This window comes from Chrysemys picta, chromosome 2 (genome assembly GCF_011386835.1).
Source record: "Chrysemys picta bellii isolate R12L10 chromosome 2, ASM1138683v2, whole genome shotgun sequence".
Classification (NCBI taxonomy): Eukaryota; Metazoa; Chordata; order Testudines; family Emydidae; genus Chrysemys; species Chrysemys picta.
Genome location: NC_088792.1, coordinates 188,305,671 through 188,318,127, shown reverse-complemented (window position 1 = coordinate 188,318,127; position 12,457 = coordinate 188,305,671). Strand labels below are relative to the sequence as shown.

At 40.4% G+C, this 12,457-nt stretch overlaps 1 protein-coding gene across 8 annotated transcripts in view; it reads left to right on the top strand.

Moving 5' to 3' along the window:
* CTDP1 (CTD phosphatase subunit 1) overlaps nucleotides 1-12,457 on the top strand; it is a 190,083-nt gene that overhangs the window by 97,444 nt on the left and 80,182 nt on the right. The gene's annotated exons all lie outside the window — the stretch shown is intronic.

Sequence of the window (12,457 nt, the reverse complement as noted above, 5' to 3'; positions counted from 1 at the left end):
TAGCTCCTAAAAAGCAACCTCCTTATTCTTTTGCTTATGAAATTGCTGTTTCTAATAAATGGCAGTTTATGCACTTGTCTTCATTTTAAGTGCACAAATAAATTCTAAAGCTAAAGCGTAACTTCAATTTCCCCCCACTTTCTCCCCAAAAAAGTCATGTGACTGTAAGACTGCGTCAAAATATCTTTCAGATTGAAGTAGTTGAGTTTAATATTATTTTATGTAAACTGCTTAAGCTGATTGTTAAAGTAAAGCAAATAACAGAAGTTTCACAAGAGAAATATTGGGGAAAGTTGGTTCTGCCATGGTATTGGGATGGGTAAATTCTACAACCTGATTGTTTGTTTGTTTTTAGATTATCTATTATGTTTCCTTGTCCCTTACAAATATATGTTTCAGGAGATGCTGTCTGTAGTTATTAGCTGAATTCTTTATGGATTAGTTGTAGGGATAATGATTGAGTCTTATAGCTGCTGGATTTTGTAGATCAGTTTGATACTTTTTTCCTCCTCTTGAGGAGGAAAAAAAAAACCTGGGCATCTTAGTTGCACATGATAGGATATGCCAGATTTTTCTTAAATGAACCAAATGAACACACAAATGAATTTGAGGAAAAACTCTGTAATTTGCTGTCTAATGGATTTCACTGTACAACAGTTATTTGACTTGAACATGGGTAAAATTTTGTCCCAGCATTCCTTAGTTTTTCCTTCACATGTTTGTGTTCTGAGAAGCCTCAACATTTAGGCTAGGTCTACACTGGGGGGGGGAGGGGGGATCGATGTGCAAATTCAGCTACGTGAATAGCGTAGCTGAATTCGACGTATCCAATCCAACTTATCCCGCTGTGAGGACGGCGGCAAATCGACAGCCGCGGCTCCCCCGTTGACGGTGCTTACTCCTACCTGCGCTGGTGGAGTACGCACGTTGACTCGGGGATCGAGTGTCGCATCCCGACGAGACGTGATCATTCGATCCCCGAGAGATCGATCTCTACCGGACGATCCAGGTGGGTAGTGAAGACAAGCCCTTAGACTTGGGCAGTGTCCAGTATGAGCTCCCTTAATGCAGCAAGCCTGCAGTAACAAATACCATAGCAGATGCATTCAGTTACTTGAAATGGAACTTCGTGGGGTAGACGGCATCAAAAGGTGGTGAAAGATTTTTCCTAGATGTCTGAAAGCTACAGATGAAGCTGTTTGCCAGTGAAGCTATTTGCCAAAGAACGATCAGTACAGCCTTCTGTATAAGGGTGTGCCGGGGGAGATGATCCCCAATCACTTTGCAGCTCACCTTCAGTTGTGAAATCTAAAGAGCTCCAGAAAAATAGACCACATCCTTTTAAAGGGTAACAGTGAACTCCTCACCCCCTCCCCCATCCAAAAGAGATCCTATAATTTTTAAGGAGAACTATTCTAAGAAAAGCCACACACAACACCAAAATCACTCTCTTTAAGGGACATGTACTGTGCTATATAAAAATGTATTGCTATTCGTAACAGAAATGCTCCAGTGCTTTGAAACCTCCATTTATTTCTCAGGCCAAGTCACCACAGACTACTGAATGTCAAGAAAGAGGAAGTGGAGTGAAGAAAGGTAGAGTGCATAGGAGGACAAAGGGTAGAGAAGGGAGGAGAACTCTAGCTGCCCTGTGCTCTCAGTGATAGTTAACATTCTGAAAAATTTGATATACTGAGAAAATCTTTTGTTTATTCTGAGTATGTCAGGTAATGGTATAGCTCAAGTTAATTTGGCAAAGTTATTTTGAGGTCTGCTGAAAGGCCCTTTTCTTCAAAACTGAAAAAAGACACAGTTTCAGAGCACTGCCTCATTCATCTTTAAGATAGCAGAAATACTCGTTCTCTTCAGAGCCTCAAGAACGCACAAGGAGAGAGACTCAACAAAAGTGAAAAAACACTTAAATATAAATAAGATGACAGAGATGTAACATTCTCAGTCTTTATCTGTACTTTTTACTTCACGCAATTAAAGCACTGGAGGAATATACTGGGGCCTGTGTTTATTTTAACTAGTATGTGGTGGCCTAACTAAACTTTGCAAATGTTACATTAATTCTAGTACAGTTTTTAATTTAATACTTTCAGACAAGTTTCTGAGCATCATTTATTCTTTCATCCTTTAAATTTTCAAGCAACATTGATCCTTGCCTTTTTCTCAGTCCTCCCCACCTGCATCAGTTCCATACTGAGATGACTCTTTGCTTCAGCAAAGTCAGAGTATATTCTGAAATTCAGTTCAGGAAATGGTATTGAAATGGTCTACTGAGTGGCAAAGAGAACTGTATTGCTTATCCAGTGGTTTCTGCTGCACTGTGTCCATTGTGCTTGCTTGCTTCATGTGCATGTACTGTCTGTTATAAAACTGTATTCGTATTAATTTTGACAGTATTGCTTGTATGCAGTGTCGTTGTAGCCGTGTTGGTCCCATGATGTTAAAGAGACAGGGCAGGTGAGGTAATATCTTTTATTGGACCAACTTCTGTTGGTGTGAGAGAGAAGCTTTTGAGCTTACACAGAGCTCCTCTTTAGGTCTGGGAAGCTAACTCAGAGTGTCACAGTTCGAAACAAGGTAGAACAGATTGTTTAGCATAAATAGCTAACACACATTTAAAGGGACCATTCAAAGTAAAGTTAACACCTCTCTAGTTATAGGGAGGAAAGTAAGGGAGGGGAGAAAAAAAGCAGCTGGATGGGTTGTTAGTGGGTTATAGATCGTTGTAATAAGCCAGAAATCCAGTCTCTATTCAATCCATGATTTTAGCAAAGTTGTGGATTGAATAGAGAGACTAGATAACTTTAATCTAGCTCTAAATCTTCCTGTTCATTTGGAGCACTACAGTAAATAAATAGAATATATTGTCTGCTTTCAGAGAGACAGCATCAATCTATTTCTCTTTTCATCCACCTGCTGAGTCCTGTCTGAGATACTGATTGTAAGCTGTCTGCAGTAGAGACTGTCTTCTTTGATGCTTGTCTGTGTTGGTGCCTTGTATGTAAGGTACCTGATCCTTGACTGAGGTTCTGAAATGCTGCCATAATTTAAATGAGGATGCAGAATTAACAAAGAAATTTGAAAAAATTAATGGTGGTCACAGTGGATGTTAATATTGTTGTGAAATGCATGTACAGATACTATGTAAGGAGATATGTATGTATACTGAAAATGGGGGAGGGTTAGTCTATATCAGGGCAGAGTTGACAGACAGATTTTCTGCGAGACAAAAAATACTACTTCACCTCTCTGTCACCATGTACACAAAGCATTGTGAGTTAACACAGTAGCTTCAATATCTATATGTGAAGACAATGGGATGTGAAATAAATGGGGCAGGAGCACACCAGAAAATAAGCCAGGGGGTTATCCTGACTCAGGATACAGACAATTAAGTTTGGGGATATAAGTAGAAGGCAAAAAGACGCACCTTTAGTTTGCCCCTTAGGAAGTAAACAGCGTGTTTACATTAATGAAAAAGGGATCTCTGCCTACATTGATAGAAGATAGTTCAAAAGACTGACTTAACATGGAGGTTAGCCTGTTAAGTTTGTCTCTAGAAAGCATGTTATGATTTTGTTTTATTCTGTTTCCATTATCCTTACTCACTATCTCTTTTATGTTGAATCTTTGGTAATAAACTTATCCTTGATGTCTCTATAAATTTATCTAAGTTCTGTGATATTAAGTTAAGTGCTGATCCTGAGTTGAGTCATTGACGCTGTTCCCTTGGGAAACAGCAGATCTGGTATTTTTGTGAGTGTTCAGTGGCTACAGGCTGAATACTATAGGTGAACACTTCGAAGGGGCTCGGGGACTGGGGTATACCTATTAACTAGAAAGGAAAAGTAAGGGCTGGCATAGTCCAGCAGTGATTGTTTAGACCATAGAATCATAAGGGTTAGAAGGGACTGCAACAGTCATCTAGTCTAACTCCCTACCAAGACGCAGGATTTGTTGGGTCTAAACCATCCAAGACAGATGGCGATCCACCCTTCTTTTGAAAACTTCCAGTGAAGAAGCTCCCACAACCTCCCGAGGCAGTCTGTTCCATTGTCCTACTGTTCTGACAGTTAGGAAGTTTTTTCCTGAGAGTTAATCTAAATCTGCTGTGCTGTAGTTTGAACCCATTGCCTCTTGTCCTGTCCTCTGTGGCAAGAGAGAACAACTTTTCTCCACCTTTTTTGTGGCAGCCTTTCAAGTATCTGAAGACAGCTATCATATTCTCCCTCAATCTCCTCTTTTCCAAACTAAAAATACACAGTTCCTTCAGCCTTTGTTTATATGGCTTGCATTCCATCCCTTTGATCATCTTTGTTGCTCGCCTCGGGATCCTTTCCAGTTTCTCTACATCCTTTCTATACATTGGTGACCAAAATTGGACACAGTATTTCAGCTGAGGCCTAGCCAGCACCAAATAGAGCGGTGCTATCATCTCCAGTTATTTGTATGTTATGCCTCAGTTAACTCAATGTAAAATTGCAAGCAAGTCTTCCTATTGCTGGAGACAGGATAGGTAACAAGGTGACTCTCAGTCCTGAGTACCCTGAGAACTGCCATGGGTGATGAGACTATTCATAAGGCTCTACAATTGTTCAAGTTGCTTCTATGTAATATATCACTTGCACGACTGTGGTGTCACTTTTTTCAACTAATTCTTGTTCATTTGGGAGATGGACAGTCACTATTGACTTGTATAATAAATGCAAACTTGTATTTGAGGTTTTTATATTTAATTGAGTAATTTCTTCATATCCAGGTCTCTATGAAAGATTCTGTAGGCCTAATACAAAACTTAACCCCAATGTAGAGAAGGACCATATGCTTGCCTAAGGCTATTCTTGCTGCAGGCTATGCAACTTGAAGGACACGCTCTTCCGGTCCGGGAAAGGACCCTTTGCCTACTTAAGGCTAATGTGCAGGAAACAGTCACAAAGGCTTGGGGCAGTGGGAAAAGGGAGAGGTGAAAGGACACCAGATGTTTGTGGTCATTCACAGTATAGAACTAGTGATGGTGTTTTGACAAATGTCTTCTATCATGTTTTCTTCCTCTTTCCCAGCGGTAGTTGTGGGTTGATGCATCTTCAGGTGTAGATATTTGAGGATGGATACTGCTCAAATCTGGTGAGAGCACAGTCTGTCTTGATGAGATAGTCAGGTTCTCCTCACTCTTACTCCGTTCTTGACTTGTCATTAGTTGGCTTACTTGCTCCTTAATGGTTTTTCTTTGACTTGAAGCTAAAGTGAATGAGCTCTGCTCAAGACTGCATCACTAGAGTAATGAAGCTGTTCCAGTTGTCCTTCATTGACACTTAATTCCACCAGTGAAAATAAGTTTTAAGTGATCTTTTCCCAGGAGCCCTTGAATAAGATCTGCAGCTCAGTACAAAAAAGAAGGATAATACTTCCTGTATCTCCCAGGAGAATCGTGAGGTGCTCAGATGTTCTAGAAATGTATCAGAGATGTCTATAAATGCCTAACCTTCCCCTCTGTGCTGTCCTGGGTATATGCCGGTTTGGATTCCTACCTTTCCTTTTGGAATTGAGACTGCACTGCTCATAGTCATGATTTGCTGGTTTTAGACTGGGGTCAACTGACCATTTTGGTCATGCTGGGCCTCTTTTCAGCTTAATATGACTTATTTGTTGATTGTTTCTTCTGTGACTTTGCTGCAGGGTGGTCATGATTTGTGGCTGAATTAATAGAACACTCATACAAGTAGCTCTAGGTATCCTTACAATCTTAATTTTTTTTTAAAGTATTTAGATTTCTTTTCCCCCTAGAGAATCTGGTACTTTCCTGCACTGTTTCAAGTTACATACCTAAGAGATAAGTTAATAAGCAGTGATGGGCAGTTTGATTCATTTCAAAAATTTGACCTTTAGCATTTCTTTAAGTGATCTATCCTAGTTCTCATGTGGCTTAATTTATATATGAGATAACTGGTGAAAAATTCTAAATACAGGATAGAATGTTATCACACTGATTGTTGTAAACATAAGCGAAGGAAAACTTTTTTCATTGTACAGATGATCCTATATGGTCCAAACAAGAGTTGATAATGAAAAGCTAATATAGTTAGATTTTCTGAATATTTGACTTCAGACTGACACTTCTTTTTGTGTAGTCATATGTTTGACCTTCCTTTTTATTATTGCATCCTAAAATGAAATGAAATATTGCATTAGTGGGAATGTAGGAAAGATGACTAAAATATTCTCTTCAGAAAATGGTAATAATGACTTAATTTTGTTAAATGGCTTTCTGAAGAAGATATATATAAATGAGGTAACTTACACTAAAACTTGAACTTCATACAATGAAACTTTTGGAAAATTAGTAAGGTGGAATGAATGTACACTGTCCTTGCACTATTGCATTACTTAGGTTAAATTTAAATTTAAACTTATTGTAAAATATAAATCATTCTATTTTATAGGGATGGGGGGTAGATAAATTGTAGTGAATGCATATAAAGGTTCTTCGGTGTCTGAAGTTTCAGGGAGACTGTAATAGGACTAGTGGGTTGTAAGTTACAATGGCCAGTTCCCTTTTCGTCTGAGTGACCTAAGAGAAGGACTTATCTTCATCGTAGCATTTCAGTATTTGGTAAGAAACATTTTTATTTCATGACTACTACATGCAGGAGGAAAGTGAAGGAGTATAAGCCCTGGTCTGAATCAAGGACAATGCAGTACAGCAACTGTGTATTGTTCACTGCCATCTCTCTAATGCATCTCAGTCCTGATGCTACAATTTACCATCCAAATTACTGCCGGGATTCCCTTGAGGAGAGTCTGAATCAGAAACATTAGGTAAAGATTACAATAAAAGACATTAGAGAGGCAAGGTGGGTGAAGTAATATCTTTTGTTGGACCAACTTCTTTTGGTGAGAGAGACAAGCTTTTGAGATACACAGAGCTCTTCAGCTCTGGGAAGGGCACTCATTGTCACAGTTTAAATACACTTCAACTTGAAAGGTCCCTTAGAATATGTGCTAACAGCTTATGGTGAATTATGTGTTCAATCTGGTATTTAGCTGTGACACTCTGGGTACTTATACTCCTATTAGACATCCATGGCTGGCCCATGCCAGCTGACTCGGGCTCGTAGGGTTTAGGCTAAGGGGCTGTTTAATTGTAGTGTAGACTTTGGGGCTCAGGCTGAAGCCCAGGCTCTGGGACCTTGCAAGGTGGGCTCTGAGTACCTTTTTCAGATCTGAAGAAAAGCTCTGTCTCTCAAAAGCTACTTTCTCTCTTACCAGAAGTTGGTCAATAAAAGTTCTCACCCACCTTGTCTCTCATACACTGGGACTGACACAGCTACAACAACATTATATAAAATAAAGGACATAGTCCACCATAAAAAATGTGTTTAATCCTCTCTGTACAGTGGGATATCTAATACTTTTCTTTGTATTTGTTGTACTACAAGTATATTTAATATCTGGTATAATTCAATGTACCTGGTTTGGGACAGATTCGTTCATAATTATTTTCATAATATTCTATCATGAGATATTAAAAACATGACAGGATGCACTATTAAAATTCACAGGGAAACAAAGTTAGCTCTAAAGTTCTGTATAAGCCTACAAAATGGGGTAGACTAGCATTTTCTACTTTGGCTTATTACTAGTACACAGCATTGTTACGCACTGATAGATATGATTGTTTCAGTTAGCAATAGACCATCCAAAGAGTGGAGCCCAAGTATAGCTATTCATGTAATTGTTGGGTGAAAAAGAAATGCAAAATTTAAAAATCGCCTATTCGTCTGGACTGTATTAGCAGTTTTTAAAATTCCTGTTGCCGAGGCCCTCTTTCTTAGTTACTTTCATTAATAATCAGGAATTTATTTCTAAGAAAGATCAAAATGACTATTCATTGTGGGTAAGAACAGAGGCTACTCAATTCAGACAGCTGTTCCTGGGTCCTGATTTGAAATCATACCAACAGGTAAGTAATAATGTAAATAATATAAAGATCCTGTATTTTCATTATTTACAAGTCAAACATTTTATTGTGAAAATGACATGACAGCTGTGTTTAGACCTTTAACCATATGTGAGAAGTTGACTGAGGCGCAAGCTGGAACAAAAGGTTTAATTTCTAAAACCTACAATTTTTATTGAAAAAAGATAAGAAAACAACCCAAATGAAAAGATGGGAGAGGGATTTGGACAAAAATTGATGTGTATGATTGAGTCCCTATATGGGATGGGGGAGAGTATACATCTTCAGTTTCTGTAGCTCATAGAGAATTTTTTATAAATTACCATATAGATGGCATTTGACTCCAATTAAGGTCCATCATATTTTTTGCCACTAGGGAGGTGTACTGTTGGAGGGTTTTCAGGGAAAGGGGAACATACTTGCACATGTGGTGGTTGTGTCCAGGATTTAGATGGAGCCCTGCGCAGACACAATTTAGGTCCGTGAATGCGGATAGCCACGGATATAAATTGGTATCTGCAGAGCTCTACTGAGAACTGCAGTGGTGAAAGCAGCAGCATGTCGGGCTGCTGCTAGCAGGAGCCAGTGCCCCGTGCCGGCAGCTCCTCTGGTATCCCTGTACCGCCTCCAGCCCCACCCAGTGGGGCGGGCACCAGGCTCACCGGCAGCTGTCCATGGTTGGCTAGGGTGTGCAAGCAGCTCACACACTCAAGACAGGAGTCCTTTCCATGCAGTGCACACATGCAAAAGGGATGTCTGGAATCTAGCTATTATCAAAAAACAATATTTGCATATGAAGATGTACTGTTTCTGGCATGTTCTAATTAAGGGTTGGTTATCCTCAGGGTACCTAAGGAAAACTGCTTCACGCTGATGATTTTTGTTTGTTTGTTTGTTTGTTTTTAGTAAAGGCCACAATTTGTATTTCTAAACAATAACAACAATTAAATGACTGGAAGACAGTTTTTACAGCAAAGGGTGGCTGTGGCAGTAGGCAGCCTTTTGGTTCAGTGGCCTTTATTGACGCCAGTGGAGCCCATTTGGACACATCCCCTGCATGAACCCCATCTCAGCATCCTGCATTGAGGGAGGATCACCTTTGAACCCCTGGGTCCCATGCCTCCCTCTTTGCGGCATCACAGACATAGTGTTAGGGACTCTAGCCTAGCAGCAGATGCTTCTGAAACATTTGCTGCTGCAAAGGAGACAGGCAACTGGCCACATGACTTCCTGAACAGCTACCTAAAATGGAGAAGGGTAGCTCCTGCCTCACAGCCAGTCAAAGGACCCCTTCACTTATCCCATTTACTGTATCTTGTGACCCAATGCAGTCAGTCCAGGATTGGAAGAGTGGGAGTTACCATATTTAACCTCTTTCACATGACCCTGACAAGAACATCTCAGCCAGCTACTGCTCTTCTAGTAAATTTGTCATGTCACTGTCCAAAGCAGGCAGGGATGAATTTTAGTATTGCCGGTTTTATTATGGTAGTCTGGCTTTTGTTTGAGAATTTCAAAAGAAAAGCCCTTAGTGACTTTCAGAATTACTGCTGTATAATGAAGAACTTTGAGAATTTCTTTTGAAAACAGAACAAAGGAAAGGAAGATTAAAGGTACAGTTTGCTCTATAATCAGATCAAGGCTATAGGTAGAAGTATGAATCAAACAGTTAGACACTAGGACTGCAACAGCTACTCTGCTGACTGATGGAAACTTCACTTAAGCTCTTGTATTACCTCTCTGGAGACACTAATTCCCCTTTTGAGACTTTAAATTACTGGATTAAAAATGTCATTGTGAATTTACAGATACAAACTTATTAGACCTTTAGTCAGTAAGAATGTGTTCAAGTAATTGCCATTTGGAAAGCTTTGAGGAAGCAGAGATGTGACCTAATATGGTCGTCCCCCCAGTCAGTAAATCAATCGTCAAATGTTGCTTTAGTTGGAGAAAATGGATGCAGTATATTACTGCAAATGCCGGTGCCTTTTAGTCGGATTGTTAGATGGCTGTGTTGGCCTTGTGTGGAATGCTGTTTAACCTTACTTGATTCAAATGTGGAAAAATATGAGATGTCCCCAGTACACCAAGTGGTTTTAAACCCTGTCCACATAGAGTAATGTATTTGCACTGGTCTTAACTATTCAGGCTGTAAATAATTAAATTAAAGGTTACAATTCCAGTGTGCCATTAGCAAACGAGGGGCAGGGTGTGAGAATAAGTCTTTCTGTCCAAAAAGTGTCAGTTTTCCTTCAGGACATCTGGTGCTCTGTAATCAGTTACAACTTAGTTATTTCTCCTCCCCTTCCAAGCACGGAGGGCTCCTCTTTCATTTATTTTTTTTTAAATCGCTCACACTTCACAATGTAGTGCCTGGATGTGGAGCTGTTCAAAGAAATTCCCCAGTGTCTTACATCAAGGGTGACCAGATATCAAGTGAAAAATCGGAACAGAGGGTGGAGGGTAATAGGCGCCTATATAAGACAAAGCCTTGAATATCGGGACTGTCCCTACAAAATTGGGACATCTGGTCACCCTACTTACATCTACTTGAAGAAGCAGGAGATTCCTCTAATTTTTCTCCCTCTTCTCACTCAGTGCCTCTTGCAGGAAGAGGATTTTTGAGTACAAGGGTCAACAGAAAACACAGCCCAGAACAAGCCCAGCAAAGATCAGAGGGGCTCTTGCTTGTTGCCTAGCCGTGCACTAACACGCTGCCTCCCATGCTGTGCAACAGTGTGGCAGGCAAGCCTTACATTGGTTGGAATTTTAGCAACAGCACATGGCATTCTGGCATCCTTGAAGTTTTTTCTTTTCTGATTGGCATGAATTATGGTGTCCAGATGTGTCTTCCAGGAGAATGTCAGAGGGACAAGAATCCCATGGCACAGGACCCTTCAAGATCATAGATCAGGAATTCCCAAAACGTTTCACCTTCATGACCCCATTTTGAGCTTCTCAATGTCCCATGGTGTGGTAGAAATTGCATGTCTAATCTACAGTGTGACATCAATGGTAGATCAATACTGAGACTGTGTGCTGAATCCAGCTTCACATAAATGTGCTCACAAATGGCACCATCAGTTTCAAGGCGCATGTTGAGAGTGCAGAATATTAATTCTCGACAGTGAACCAGAACTCCAGGAGAGAAGTTGGGCATGTGTTCCTCACAAGACTCAATCTCAGGAAATTTGGATGAATTGTTTGATTTCAGCAGCTGGAAAATCCATGGCATCAGGCTTGAACTGAAAGGAGTTTTGCACCCAGCCATACTTTCATGTCCAAATCAGGGGGAAAGAATGCAAGCCTGTTCATTCATCTGGTTGAGATGCTCAGCCATCGTCTCTGTGGGAGCCTAAATAATTTCGTTGTCAGCCCAGAATTTGCAGCACAGACATTTACATACAATGATGCTTTCTCAGGTACCAACAGAGTACTCAGGGTGGCATAAAAGATGACGTAGCCCCTGCCTTAAGGTGCTTAAAAGCCACTGCAGATTCCCATCTCAGAAAATGTTAGTACAGGCTCCTACCATTTCAGGCAGAGAGGTTGCTCTGTTAATAAGACTGCTGCCCACAGATAAGGATCTTCTGAATTCAAGTCTCAAAATGGTGGCCTCCTGGCGTGGCATTTGTGGAGCAGGTCTGGTCACGTTTGAGGGCAGATGGCTTCGTCTTGCAGGCCAAAACTGGCCTGCCAGCCTGTGACCCATCTGCTGATGTCACAACCCACCGTTTTGGAAACCGCGGTCATAAATGCTTGTTCATAGTCTTCCCATATGAGGTAGTATCTGTAAGTAATCACAGGACCTTTAAACTACTCGAGTCCCTCATCTTCATGTATTTTCAGAGGAGCTATTTAGTGCCCATTCAGGACCTGAGCAGTCTATCAGGCATTCATGTTTCTAGTCCAGTTGCCCAAGGAAAGATTTCAGTTTGCATTTCTTCTGGAAACTCCAAGTATTTGCCATCCAGCTCTAAGGAGAGATCATGGGCTTTCTGATTTTGAAACTGTCCACAAGTCTGGGCGTTTCATGGGATTCTGGTACTTGAAAGGGCAAGAATCCCATTTTGTGTCTCAGCCAGGGATATATTAAGAATTCCTTCTGAATGGATCTGAGTCCTAACTTCCTGAAGGTCCAAGTCTTAGTATTAGGAGCCTTGTAACACATTCTGTACACTTCAGGACTTCTTTGCAGCACCCGCACATTTCCCAATTCTTTAAAATTCTACTCTGCAGGGATGCCATCAAGAGAAGTAGAATGACTATGTTCCAAGTAATGTGTGAATCTGTCGTTTGTTTGTTTTGTTTTTTAACGTATTGGAGGAGTCTTCTCCATACTTCTAATTGAAATATTTTTTCCTGTTGGCAAGTATGTTGGCAAAGAATAAATTTGGAGGCATTACCCATCCTGGGTTCTTTTATGTGCAGTTTTTTCCTATGTGAGATGATTCTTAGGTCTGCACAACAACTTTGTCCCCCAAAACT